Source organism: Heteronotia binoei, chromosome 3, assembly GCF_032191835.1.
Source record: "Heteronotia binoei isolate CCM8104 ecotype False Entrance Well chromosome 3, APGP_CSIRO_Hbin_v1, whole genome shotgun sequence".
In the NCBI taxonomy this organism is placed as follows: Eukaryota; Metazoa; Chordata; class Lepidosauria; order Squamata; family Gekkonidae; genus Heteronotia; species Heteronotia binoei.
Genome location: NC_083225.1, coordinates 34440409 through 34454192, shown reverse-complemented (window position 1 = coordinate 34454192; position 13784 = coordinate 34440409). Strand labels below are relative to the sequence as shown.

The 13784-nt window shown below is 40.1% G+C and overlaps 1 long non-coding RNA gene across 1 annotated transcript in view; it reads right to left on the bottom strand.

Annotated features, from left to right (window-relative positions):
- Window positions 1-5432: 5432 nt before the first annotated feature.
- The window catches only part of LOC132568892 (uncharacterized), a 34018-nt gene continuing 25666 nt past the window's right edge, over window positions 5433-13784 (bottom strand). Inside the window, exons 2-4 of the long non-coding RNA XR_009555221.1 lie at window positions 7553-7649; window positions 6322-6391; window positions 5433-5599 (exon numbers count right to left, since the gene is read on the bottom strand). This is a non-coding gene — a long non-coding RNA (uncharacterized LOC132568892). The remainder of the gene's footprint in view (window positions 5600-6321; window positions 6392-7552; window positions 7650-13784) is intronic.

Genomic DNA, 13784 nt, shown 5'->3' with positions numbered 1-13784 from the left:
TGCTGCTGGTCAGGGGGGACTTGGCAACTCTACCCTTCCATGTTTTCTCATCCATTCCATCATGCTTTGGTCTGTTTGTTTCTTTGTTTGTTATCATCCCCACCCCTTTAAGGAAGTAGGAGTAGAAAAGGAGGTTTGTTTCTCAGGATGGCTGGTTGTCCACACAAATGAGGGGCAGACAAGAAGGACTGAAAGAGAAGAGGGGAAACAAGGAATGAGAAAGAGGAGAGAGGGACATGTGATCAAAAGGTATAATGTGAACTGTTCACCATCCCTCAGATTTATGGTGATATATTGTCCTATCCATGAGCCCCATGGTGCAAAATGGTAAGTTATAGTACTGTGGTCCAAGCTCTGCTTCCGACCTGAGTTTGATCCTGGTGGAAGCTGAGTTCAGGTAGCTGGCTCATGGTTAACTCAGACTTCCATCCTTCCAATGTCGGTAAAATGAGTACCCAGCTTGGTGGATGTGCAGCATAGATGACTAGTGAAAGCAATGGCAAACCACCCCATAAAAGTCTGCCAAGATAATTCCATGATGTGACATCATCCCATGAGTTAATAATGACCCGGTGCTTGCACAGGGATCTACCATTACCTTTTTATTGTCCTATCCACAGGCTCATACCCATACAGATGTTGTCTGGTGTGGCATGGAAAGCGGGCATGTTGCAAAACTAATGGCATTTAATTTTCTATCAATTCTGAGTATTTATTCAGTGAGTTTGACTATAACATGCAAAAGAAGTGTCATTCAAATAGTAGCGCTTTGACTTAGCCAAAGGTTCACCATCTTAGGCGGCAAGGGCTTTATACAGTGAGTTCCTTGGTTGCAAATGAATTCTCTGGAACATATTTCCAGCCATTTCCAAAATGGTTATACACTCATTCCTTTTTTTTTGTGGGAGATCTATAAAATGGGTAATGGGAACACAAATCCTCGGGGTCCGTTGTGAAGGCCCCCATCTCATCTCAGATGCATTTCTTCCTTCTCCCCCCCACCCTTCATGACCTGTCACTGATTAAAATTCCACACAGTTCCTATCCATTACTTTTTAATAGCACTTTAAAGCCCGATATAATAAGCTCTCTCAAGTTGGTGCATAAATTGCGCCAAGAGAATATTTCATCAAAGAAGAAAATTCTTGTAACACTGCTTAAGGTACTGCTATGAAAAACGAAACTCAAATATTTTAAGTATAGGGAACCCTTATCAGTAGTAATTATGGTAATGTATGAAGTTTGCCTTTCTGGAACGAGAGATGGAACATATATCATGTGCTTAAACTCTATCTCCTGAACATTAGGAAATATTCATAGGGCTGTGGGTGGCTAAAGGGAATGAAGGAAAGGAGTTACTGTGCAAAGACTAATAGTGATGGAGTACCCTGTAGGAAATTACTATTTAAATTAGGAGAAAGTTCATGATATTCCAGATTGGTGGGCAGTAACCAATGTGGTTCCCCAAACACCAGTCCTAAGTTTTTTCTTGTTAGTGACCTTGCAGATGAAGGTGAGAACATTTGATTAAATGTGCCAATGATGTTAAGTTAAGAAGGTTATTCTGTGACTAAGACCATTTCCCATGGTCCCCAGCTTTCCAAAATGTACCACACAGCTGTAATAGAGGTGTTAATATGGCTTTCCTTGAGATATGAATGTGGCCGTCAAGCCCTGAATGGATCCCTTCCACCCTTTTTGATTAATGCAATGGAACATGAGTAGTTCACATTTTTTTTTTCTAATTCACAACACAGCCTCAGGTATATATTTATCTTACCTATCAATACATATATTTAAATTTCTACTTGTCTGAGGGCTGGAACTATTTCCCAGGGCAATGATAGCAATAAACCTTCAATAGGCTCACTTCACATCAATAGACATGGAGTTAACTATTTTCCTTAGTGAGAAGAAGCAGCAGCAAGGGAAATTACACTTCCGCTTGCTCGGTCTTCGTAAATGTCATGAGCAAGAAACAAGGGCTACTAGGCCATTCATTCCAGTTTTCCTATTGCTTTCATACAGTGCAAGCCTCATAGGAAGAACCAGAGGCCATTTTGTTAAAGAACTTGGGGGATGGCAGTTACAGGCTGCTATGAACAGTGAACCCTGAAAGCCTTCTTATTCTCTGAAGGTTCATTACCTTCATCTGGATTCACAGGCTGGAGGCTTCTGAATGATCATCTTTATCCTTGACTTTGGAAAGAAACAAAAAAAATCACAATATAAATGGTACAATTTATTATTACGTGTAGTGGAGCACGTAAAGATTCTTATATGTCAGTTCCGCTAACATATGTATGGGTCTTATTTGTGTGTATATGATCATAGAAAAGATACTTGTTTCTTACAATTGATATCAGAGATTCATGTATATATTTAAAATACTGTTCTCTTGCATATAAATTGTCATCCAGAGCACACAATAAAATATCAAACAACAATTCAGCTTGTCAAACCATATCTGATGTCATAAAACCCTTGAGAATCCCAACAGCTAATGAAATATGGTGCTTTCAAACTTATCCCCAAAACTTATCCCCAGAACAGAACTGCTTTACAGTTTCTTCCTGGTGTTAACAGAGAAGACTTTCTTCTGGTTTCCTCTGGTTTCCTCATTTCAGAGAGACAATGATTGGGAAGGTCTATGGCCAAGTGAAGACAATCCAGCCATCCAAGGGGATGGCACAGAGTACAAGAGTTGTTGTGGGGATCATGTCCATGGATCTGACTAAATAGCTCCCATACTTTAATAAACAACAGTGGCCTAAATAAAAAGCTTTGGCTGTTGGGGAGGCGGGGTGTTGGCTTCAATGGAGTTGGACGCATAGTGGCTGAGCTCTGTTCCAGGTTGCCCCTATTTTCCCGCACCAACGCAGCTTTTTTTTAATCTTATTCAATCAGAGCATGGGTGGAAGATCTGGGCAGAAAACCAGATCTAATACTGCTGGAAATCTCTAAATTCAGGAATTTCTTACCATGACCGGCCCTTCTACAGATCCCACAGAGACATTACTATTGGCCTCCAAAATGGCTGCTGGTGAATCTCCCGCGCTCAACTCAGCCTCGTCTGACGTATCTACCCTCACAACTCAGGTATTTCAAGATACAATTCCTGCCCTGAGAAAGGAATTTTTGGGGATCCTTCACCCCCTTTCCAAACGCATTGATTCTATGCAAGCTACTATACATGAGGTGGCTCTCACAGCTGAAACAGCCATACAAGATAACATTAAAAGCCTGCAAACTTTAGCATCTTAGGCAAGAGAATTTTTTAAAATTTATTTATGGACCATAAACTATGTGAATGCAATCTTAAATGTTGCGGGTTCGAAGAGTGGGAGGAAGGGAGCACCCAACTCTCTATATTCATGGTCACTTGGCTAGCGTCAGTTCTGCAGCTGGAAAAAGGCATAGCGCCAATCATTATAAAAGCCTACAGAGTAGGTGCCCCTTTCGTCGGCAGAGCCTGCAATCCTAGAGACATAATAATCAAACTGGCTGATACCAGGGTTAAAAATACTATTTTGAACTTTGCACATAAAAAGGGCAACCTTACCTACAAGGAAAAGCAAATCCAGATATCCCCAGACATCCCAGCCGAAGCGTTGTATAACAGAAGATTGCTCAAACCAATTGCTCAAAAGCTTATGGCTGCTGAAGTGAGGTATAAATAGTCTCCATCTGGGAAAATGCTTGTACGCCACCGCAACAAATCATGGACTATCAAAGATCCAGAGGCTGGTCACATACTGCTGAAAATGCTTGATCTAGAGGCTCCAATGGATCTTGACAAGAAGTCTCAGAAGAGGAAACTGAATGTCTCTTCTCCTCTCAAAGGAAATAAGGTCCCGGTTTATTCCTCCTCAATGGAAGACCTTTGACAGGATTCATCCATGACTACCTGAATAGATCATGTTTTTCAAGCGGGCTGTGTTGGACTAATACTATGCTTTTGCATAAGGTTTATTATATGTTGTTTTGTTGCTAGCAGGGAAAGTGGGGCATGGTTTCATGAGTACTCAGTTATTTTGCCCCCTTAGAATGGGACGACGGTTGGGAGGGGTCAGTGTTACCCTGTCCTGGAATGTATTGTTTTTTTCCTTAGGATTTATTATTTTTTCACTTCTCTCCTTTTTTTTGCTCAACTGTCAATTTGAAATGCTAAAGGTGCTGAAATTGGAAGTACTATTTTCTATGAGTGAGGGGGGGAGGGAGGGTGACATGGGAAAAGTTGGGGATTGGGTGGGAGGGGGGTTGTATTGTTATTGTATTTTGAAGTTCAAACGGTTCACATTTATCTTAACATTACTAAACCAGTGCAAAGAGTGTCAGACCTTTTGTTGAAATCAAGCTCTTTTCGTTGAATGCTTCATCTATTTTTAGCAAATATTATTTTCCTTCTAATAATACAATGGCTATTTGTAGGGTGGTCGCCAGAGATGAGATACCTTTACTTTGTTTATATGATATAGGTCGGAGGGACATCTGTTGTAAGTCCCCAGATTTGTTGCATTTATGGAAGTTTCATATCATTATTTTTGGGTTAGTTCTTCCTTTCCTGATTGGGCTCCAAGATAAACTTCATATCCATGCTATGTTTTTTTTTGTATTTACTCACTCAGTAGTCTCAATTATTTCGGAATTTCTCTCCACGATTACTGTTCTTATCCTTCTTCAAATCCTTACTCTTACCTGAAACATGGCTGATCTGCTGAAAATTGTCTCCTTAAAGTGTCATGGGGTTAACCAAGTAATTAAAGCAAAACGCATTCACAGCTATCTGAAATCTCAACACACAGACTCCGCGTTTCTTCAAGAGATGCATCTTTGTAATAATAAAAACTATCTTTTAAACTCTCAATATTTTCCCTTAGCCTTTGACGCTCCACGCTCTTCTAAAGTGAGAGGCGTGGCCATTCTCCTCTCCAAATCCAACAGATTTACATGCCAAGCTATCAAGAAAGATGACCGTGGTAGATATATCTTTGTAAATGGCATTCTCAATGATACTCCAGTCACCCTAGCAGTCATTTATGCCCCAAATTCTGGCCAATTAACTTTTATTAAGGAAGTCATTACCAAGTTAGAATCCTTCCAAACTGGCCCTCTAATAGTGGGAGCGGATTTTAATTACCTGTTAAACAAACATCTGGTCAGATCTTCTAAGACAGCCCGTCACCTTCCTTTAAATCAGGCTCAAACTCAGATCTCAGATTCGGCCCTTCAGAAAATTATAAATGATATGAGCTTAGTGGACTTTTGGCGCTTTCTATATTCTTCAGGTCGCAAATTTACTTATGTTTTTATTTCAAGGTCCCTTGTAAACTTTCTGGTCTCTGCATTGATAGAATCATCTTGTTGGTCAGATCATGCCCCAGTAATCTGCAAATTGTCTTTTTAGGGGGAAAAAAAGATAGAAGCCACACTTGAAGGTTTAATAACTTTTTACTAAAAAACCCAAAAGTCACGCAGCAAATTGAGCAGGCATTCAGGAATTCTTTGAACGCAACTTAACAGACAATGTCCCTCTTCCAATTATTTGGGGTGCTTTCAAAGCTTATTTGCTTGGTAAAATAATTTCTTTATCTGCTTCCTGTAAGAAAAAAAAGAGAATAATTAAAACAACATTACTAAACAATATTAAATCACTAGAAACCCAACAGAAGAGAACATGTAGTTCAAAGGTATATAGGAAGCTTTTGGAAGAGAAGGAAATATTAGAGGCTATAGAAGTGAATAAAATAAAGCAAAATCTTATGTATTTGAAACAATCCTTTTGGTATAAAGGTGCACGGGCCTTACGATTATTAGCCTGGAAAGTAAAAAGATGTTTGGCTGAGCTAGGAGTTAAAATCTTTATTTTAATGGAAAACTTCACATATCAACTAAATTTATTTTTTAAAAAATTAAATACTACATGAAATTATACCAATCCACTAATCCTTCCCCTATATCAATTAAACAATTTCTTTATTCTAATAAATCTCTTAAAATTCTTACAGACATTCACAAAGACTACTTAGACCAACCTTTCAATAAATTAGAAATTTCTACTATTAGCATGATGAAATCTAATAAATCACCTGGTACTGATGGTTTTACCTCAGATTTCTTTAATTTTTTTAGCTCTTTGATATCTCCTTTCTTATTGGACCTTTTTAACTCTATCCGTTCCTCTGGCTCAATTCCTCCTACATGGAACCTGGTTAAATTAGTGGTCATACATAAAGAAGATCGTGATCCCTTATCACCATCATCCTATTGCCCGGTGTCCCTTTGAAATCATGATTACAATTTTTTTACAGATATACTTACCCAAGGCTTGAATCATGTCATCGGCGACTACATTTCATTCGATCAAACTGGTTTTATCCTGGAAAGAGACCTAACAGATAATATAAGAAAAACAATTACTATCATCCAGTTCTGTAAATTTAACTCTATTTCAGATACGTGCCTTCTCTCACTTGATGTGGAGAAGGCCTTCAACATTGTGGAGCCAAAATACCTACGCCTTTTACTTGATAAAATGAATTTTGATCCAACTTTTCAACAAATCATAACCAAACTGTATTCCAAACCTTTAGCTCTTCTACGAATCAATAATGATAATTCAGAACTTTTTTCACTGGCCAGAAGCACATGCCAAGGATGCCCACTTTCGTTTTTATTGTTCGCCCTTGCAGTAGAACCCTTGGCCAAGATGACCCAAATATTTCTGGTATTTCTATTAATTCACAGCAGTTTAAGATAAGCTTATTCGCATATGACATGGTTCTGTACATATCTAACCATTCCACATCTCTCCCAGCTATTCACTCACATCTCTCTGTCTTTGGAGCCATTGCAGGCCTTAAAGTTAATTTTCAAAAATCCATTTTTTATTTGTTGCTTCTTCCCTCTGACACACGGCAATCCATTCAACTTCAGTAAACCTACCAATGGATGAAATTATCTTGGAGATACCTAGGAGTCCAAATCCCCACATGTCTATCTAAACTGCTCTCTGTCAACCACATGACGATCTCTAAATCTCTAAAAGATCTGTTCTTGTGGAATCACAAGCATCTTACCCTTCTTGAAAGAATACAGGTGATTAAATCTCAAATCCTACCAAAAATGATTTTTATTTCAGAGAGCTTCCTATCTCTCTCCCACCTTCTCTCCTTAGAAAATGGCAATCTGAAATAAATAAATTTATTTGGGCCTTCAAACGCCCGCAGATTATTTTTTATACTCTGTGTAAACCCTACAATGAATGAGGGCTCTCAGCTCCTGACATCACCTTATATCACGATGCAATAATCCTTACTAATTTAAACAATATAGACCTTCCTACAGAGCTGACTGGAAAAAAATTGAAGACTTCTTTTTATACCCCAGGACCTTCCAAGAAGAGATCTGGACAAAAAATAAAAAATCTCCCCCAAACACCTCTGCTAACCTTTTCTTAGCTGCAACACATCGAGCTTGGAGGAAACATCAACCCTTATTAGTGCCTCCAACATCCCTCTAACTAAGTTCACTGGACAAAATTGGTTTTTACCTGCAGTGCTTCCATCTTCTTTTTCGACCTGGAGGCAAGCCGGCATCACAAGTTTTCATGAGTTCTCAATAATGGCCTTCTGCAAAGTAAATCAGACCTAGAAAGTAAACATAATATAGTCATACCATGGTTTGAATATCTGCAAATAAATAATTTTTGTCAACACACAAATGTTTGTCAACACACCCTCTGTCGCTTTCTGTTTTTGAAAAAATATCTATTTACAGATGCAACACCAATAAAAGGTTTAATCTCCAAAATTTATAAACTACTATTCTCTAATAAAAACACAGATGTGATACATTATCAAAAAGCTTGGCACTCAGATTTACAGTATGATTTATCTGAATCCCAGTGGCTACAGATTTGGTCATCTTGTACACTAACATCAAATTCTCTTAACATTCAGCTTCAGGCATATAAAATGGTAGCCCGATGGTACCTCACCCCAACTCAACCTTCAACCTACTCACTCTGCTGGAAAGAGTGTGGGGCCAATGGCTCTTATTTTCATAACTGGTGGTTGTGCTCACAAATTAAAGCTTTCTGGAGACAAATTCATGATAAGATCCAATTGCTTACTTCTTTTTCTATCCCTTTTACTCCAAAAATTTTTCTGCTTTCTCTTTGGGAAGCCTTCCCCCTACCTCCTCATACACAGGAACTCATTGATTTATTCCTCATGGCAGCAAAATACACAATTGCCAAAACATGGAGATCTACAAACCCACCAACATTATATTGTTGGTCTTCAAAAATGTGGGAATACTTTGTCCTTGATAAGATGACTCGTGATTTAAGGCGACCTTCTTGTTTTTCATTTTTGCTAGCTAAATAGCAGCCCTTTTAAAGTACAGAATGCAAGCAGGATGTAGTTAATACTTTACATTACTTCTATTGTAACTTTTGGCTAGCACTGGTAAAACGTACAACTCACAATTTACAATCTATAACGTATACATTATTTTTTATTTTTATGGTTAATTAGTTTTGTTATTTGTATCTTTAGCTACTTGAACTTCAATTGAATATATCTTTGTAACCTAAACATTTACATGACAAATTATCTTCTTAACTTTTATTCTTTTTCTTTTTTTTCTCTTCCTGTTACTTCATAAATTTTCTTCAATAAAGTTTTTGAAATTAAAAAAAAAAGAAAAAACCTTTGGCTGTTGTTATGCATTGAGATGGTTTTTCTCCAGGCCTGTAGCCAGGATTTTTTTCCAGTCAGGGGAAAATGAGGAAACTGGGGTTGGGGTTGGGTGACAACATTTTAAAAGTTCCCCCAGCTCCTCCACACCACCCCCTGGCCTCATTGCCCTTTCTTTCCCCTCCAAAGACTTACTTTTTCTCCCCTCTTATCAATTGCCTGGGCTATTAAAGGGCTGAAAGGCTGGTCTCTGTGCTTTTGTAGCCAGCTTTAAAGATGGCTGCGAGAAGCAGGAAGACCCACTGCAGCTGCCTCTCACCCTCCTGTCCTACTCAGATGGGTCAGGGCCCCTGTAAGTTGTGAGGGCCTCAGCTGGAAGTCAGGGGTGAGGCCCCCAGAGGCCCCCCTGTAGCTATGGGCCTGGTTCTCTCTTTTTTGGAATCAGTTGAGTATTGCCCCTTGTACATGAAAAGGGAAACTCTTTTGACTGAGTACTGTGATGGATTCCATAACTGTTTAACACACAGCCACGAGAAGAAGGAGCAACATTTATATGGTGCTACAACATTCAAACCATTTCACATTCCAGTTCTGTATTGTGTATCAGTATTAATATCCTCACATTGCTGATTTGAGAGAGGAGGCACTGTGGTTTGTTTGTCAGGCTTCTCTGAATGAAATCATGGCAGAGACAAGTCTTAGGTCTATGAAAATGAAGGTAACTTCAAAAAGGGGGGTGGGTGGGTTATACATATGTCTCTAGATTAAAGAAGGGAGCTTAGATCCCACCTAAGATTCCCATGGACAGGATTTCCATCCATACACCTCGAATTATTTGCTTCTTCCTCTTTCTCTGTAGCCCAAAGTGCCCTCTGAAATAGTCTTCCTTGGAAAAGGGGGACCACTAGGAGTAGATGGAGTGGTCAGAGGTCTGTCATGGGAGAGGAGCATCAAAAGGATAGGCAAAACTTTTAGTTGAATCCAAACCAAGGTGTGCACAGAAGCAGAAGTGACCAGGGAAAATTGGTGTCTCCTCGAGCAACCATTTGTACCTGTCGAGGAAACCTGTCTCCCAACTCGAGAATAAGTGTGTGAGTTTGTTCTGAGAGAATATCCTGCTTTCATTTTTGTATGTGTTTGTGTGCGTGTATTGTTTCAACTTCTGCTAAGGCTAGAATTGCAAATGTTCAAGTAGCATTTGTGTCAGCAGGATCTGACTGCTTCCTCCTGAGAGATTCCAATTGCCTGCTTATTTGTCCCTGACTCTCTTATGCTTCTCAACAAATTAGATGCTCCTGCTCATGTCCCATGTGATCATATCCTGCTTTCTTTTCCAGCGCCAGCAAATGAGCACTCCCACAAGGAGTAATCAGAGTAGAACTTTTGCTTCGTAGATAAACTTGGAAACAGAGTATTTTTTCATCAGAATGCATTTGCCCAGCTCTATAATCATAACACTTTAATGTTCCATTAGTGTACTATTTACTGTTCGCAGGAAAAGAATGTAAGTATGGGTTTTGTATGGGTTTTTTTGTGCATGAGGAATTCAATTAAATTATAGTAAAATAAGTGTCCTTTCAATCAGTACAGATTATCTGTAACCCATCAATTTTGCCCAAATGGTCTGCCCCTATATTATTATTTGCAGCAATGTATTTTTTTTTTTGCTTTGCTTTTAAAAGGTTGAAAAATAACAACACTGTTAACAAATGTCTAGGGAGTGGTTGGTATATATTTGCATTTTCTAGTTTGCCTCAGTTATATGGACTGGTCTGGAAACTTTCTCTTTATAGGTCTCCTTGGACTTGTTTTTTTTTTTTTCTTTTCCTGGTATCATCATTTATTTATTTAAAACATATCTATCCCACCTTTCCACCCAAATAGGGCCCCCTAGACAGTGATCTTCAAAACATTAAACATTTCAACAGCATTGGAAATATATGACATAAACTAATCAAGAAAAATATAAATGCAGAGACTGATTCCTCGGTAACATTCTGTTTTCCTCCAGTGCAAGCGATTGATTTCCCACCAGTTGGTCCGCTGGAACATTTTGACGTGGGCTCCTTCCAGTTCTTCGTGCAGCATCATAATCCTTAAAAGATAGAAGAAGAAGAAGAAGAAGAAGAAGAAGAAGAAGAAGAAGAAGAAGAAGAAGAAGAAGAAGAAGAAGAAGAAATTGGATTTATATCCCACCCTCCACTCCGAAGAGTCCCAGAGCGGCTCACAATCTCCTTTACCTTCCTCCCCCACAACAGACACCCTGTGAGGTGGGTGGGGCTGGAGATGGCTCTCACAGCAGCTGCCCATTCAAGGACAACCTCTGCCAGCGCTATGGCTGACCCAAGGCCATGCTAGCAGGTGCAAGTGGAGGAGTGGGGAATCAAACCTGGTTCTCCCAGATAAGAGTCCGCACACTTAACCACTACACCAAACTAGCTCTCCATAGCATCACAGAACTGTGCAGGAGGGAGCCCCATGTCAAAACTGGAGGGAGCTCCATGTCTAAATGTGCCCACAGAACAGCTGATGGGAAATTGATCGCTTGTGCTGGGGAAAAACAAAAGCCTAGGGGCAGAGCAACACTAGTACAAAATCAGTCACAAACACACATAACAATGCAGCAAGGGAGAAGCATACCTGTACAACCCAGGCTGAAGGTGAACTCCAAGGGGCATTCCAGTGTGTGCAACCTCTGTGATAACTTCAGGGGGTCCCAGGGATCAAAATAGGCATGTGACAGAAAGGTGATTTAGTAGGGCAAGTCAGTGGAAAAGGATGTCAGATGATGCTCACATCTTCCAGTCACCAGGCAATGCCACCTGTTGACCACTAGCTGGCAGCACTGGCCTTCCATATCACATGTCCCAGGTACTTATACTATGGATAGGTACAGGGGATTCACAACAGCTAGGTAAGAAATGGTTGGGCTATAGAGACCAGGAATTAGGTAAGTCCATTAGTTGGGTAGTCCCTAAGGTCACTAATCATTGATGCCTGTTTGGAGGTGCAAGGAACATCAGTAAAGTATTGGAGCTCTGCTGTCTCTGTCCAGGTTGAGTTTCCATCCTGTGCTGGAGACAGCCTGTTTCCTGGTGGCAGGCTCAGTCTCTAAGGTTTAGTCTGTAGCCCAGGGTTCTTTTAAAGCATGACAAATTCCAAATACAGAAATGGAACAAGTCTGTTTCAAGCACAGTTCAATATATCGGTCTTGCAGAATGTCCAATAAACAGCAAAACACAACAAGTCTAACCGGTCTATGCTGCAAAATGAGACAGCACAGACCACTTGGACTCATTGTGTTTTGGAATTTTTTTGGACTTTCTGCGAGACAGATTTTCTGCAAAAGAGATATGTTGAACTGTTGCTAGAGATCTGCAATTACAACTGATCTCCAAGTGACAGAAATCAGTTCACCTGGAGAAAATGACTTGCTTTGGAAGGTGGACTCTATGGCATTATACCATATGGAAGTCCCTTCCCACTCATCCCCAAACCCCATCCTCCATCCCAAAAATCTCCTGGAATTGCCCAGCTCGGAGCTGGCTGCTTTACCCATGAAATTACCTGCAACTATATGGCGGAGCGCATGTTTGCATACAGTAGATCTAAGCTTGAATCTTAGCTTCTCTAGTTAAAAACTCTTTGTCAACAGATGTTGTTGAGAGGGAATGAGGCATGGTACAGTCTGACCTCATCAGATCTCAGCACCTAAGCAGGGAAGAGAGACCACCAGAAGAGATTTTGCAGAGGAAGACAATGGCAAACCACCTCTACTTCCCACTTGCCTTGAAAGCTGCTTGCTGGAGTTGCCATAAATTGGCTGAGACTTGACGGCAATGTACACACAGACACTAGGCATCGCCAGGTACCGCTCTCTCCTCTGCATGGGCAACTGCTGCTAGACAGATTAGAAAGACTGAGCTCTTGGCATAAGGCACCCTCTTAGGGTTTTTTGGCACCTGCCTAGAAGGATTTAATATTCTGGAGAAATATGTGACAAATGCACTGCCTAATATATTTCACGCTTTGAAAAGTAATATTTAAAAGTGAAATTTTATCGTTTTGAGGTCCTAATTAAAGCAAAGGACAAGTCATTGGGATTATATTGCTCATCAGGTCAAATCTCTGGAGCAGTAATATAAAAACCCACTGTCACTTAGGAAGGAAAAATGCTAAACCAAGACACTGCAGACTCTGCTCCGCAGTGAAATGTTATGACAGTTATTTTCCTTTTTTGCTTCCATCCAGTTCTGTTCCTCTTTACTCATCCTGTACCATGTCACTCAATTAAATCTCTTTTTAATTTGTTTTTTTTTTCTTTCTCCTTTCTGGTTCACCTCCTACCTCTCTTACTTTCTGTTAGTGCTCTTTGGGTTCTTGACCATTAAAGCAAATCAGTTCGGAAATGTTATTTAAGGCTGTTGGCATGATTTAAAAGGGGGAGAAAAAGCAGCAAAATGGAAATTGCATATTGCTCAATTCAGGCCACCGTTTTAAAATAGCCACAGGTTCCATGGCCAGAGTGTGGCTTTACTTACATGCCTCAGTCTTCATTGTTCTTGACAAACCAAAAGACTCCCCCCCCCACAGCTTTTAAACACAAAACACTGTGGCTGAAAGACAACCCTGAATGGAATTCTTCCCTAAACGGAAATTTTGCATCATGTTTATTGCTTGTCAAAAGTTTTGTCTCTGCATTATAAAAAGAAGAGAAACAATGACACATGTTCAACCATCTGGACATTGGAAGCATGCCTTCAACCCTTTCTGAGCCCTGGAAGATAGTTACCAGGGCTATGGGATCCTTGCTGCGGAATAGCCTGCCTCCAGCAGAGCTGCGCTTGTGGAAGAGGGAGGAAGAGGAGCAATTTAAGTCCCTTGTTTCCCTTCATTCCACCTTTCCCTCAACCTGTGTAGCTGTTTCTCTTTGTAGGACCTGGGAATAATCTTTCTAGGTGTCAATCTGAAGGAGCCTCAGGAACAGAAATGAATGGAGGAGAAATTTCACATTCTGAGTATGGGTGGTAGGGTAGTCCAGTTATGGTGCAGATCCCCAAGGAGTTACATGTTCAGTTTTGT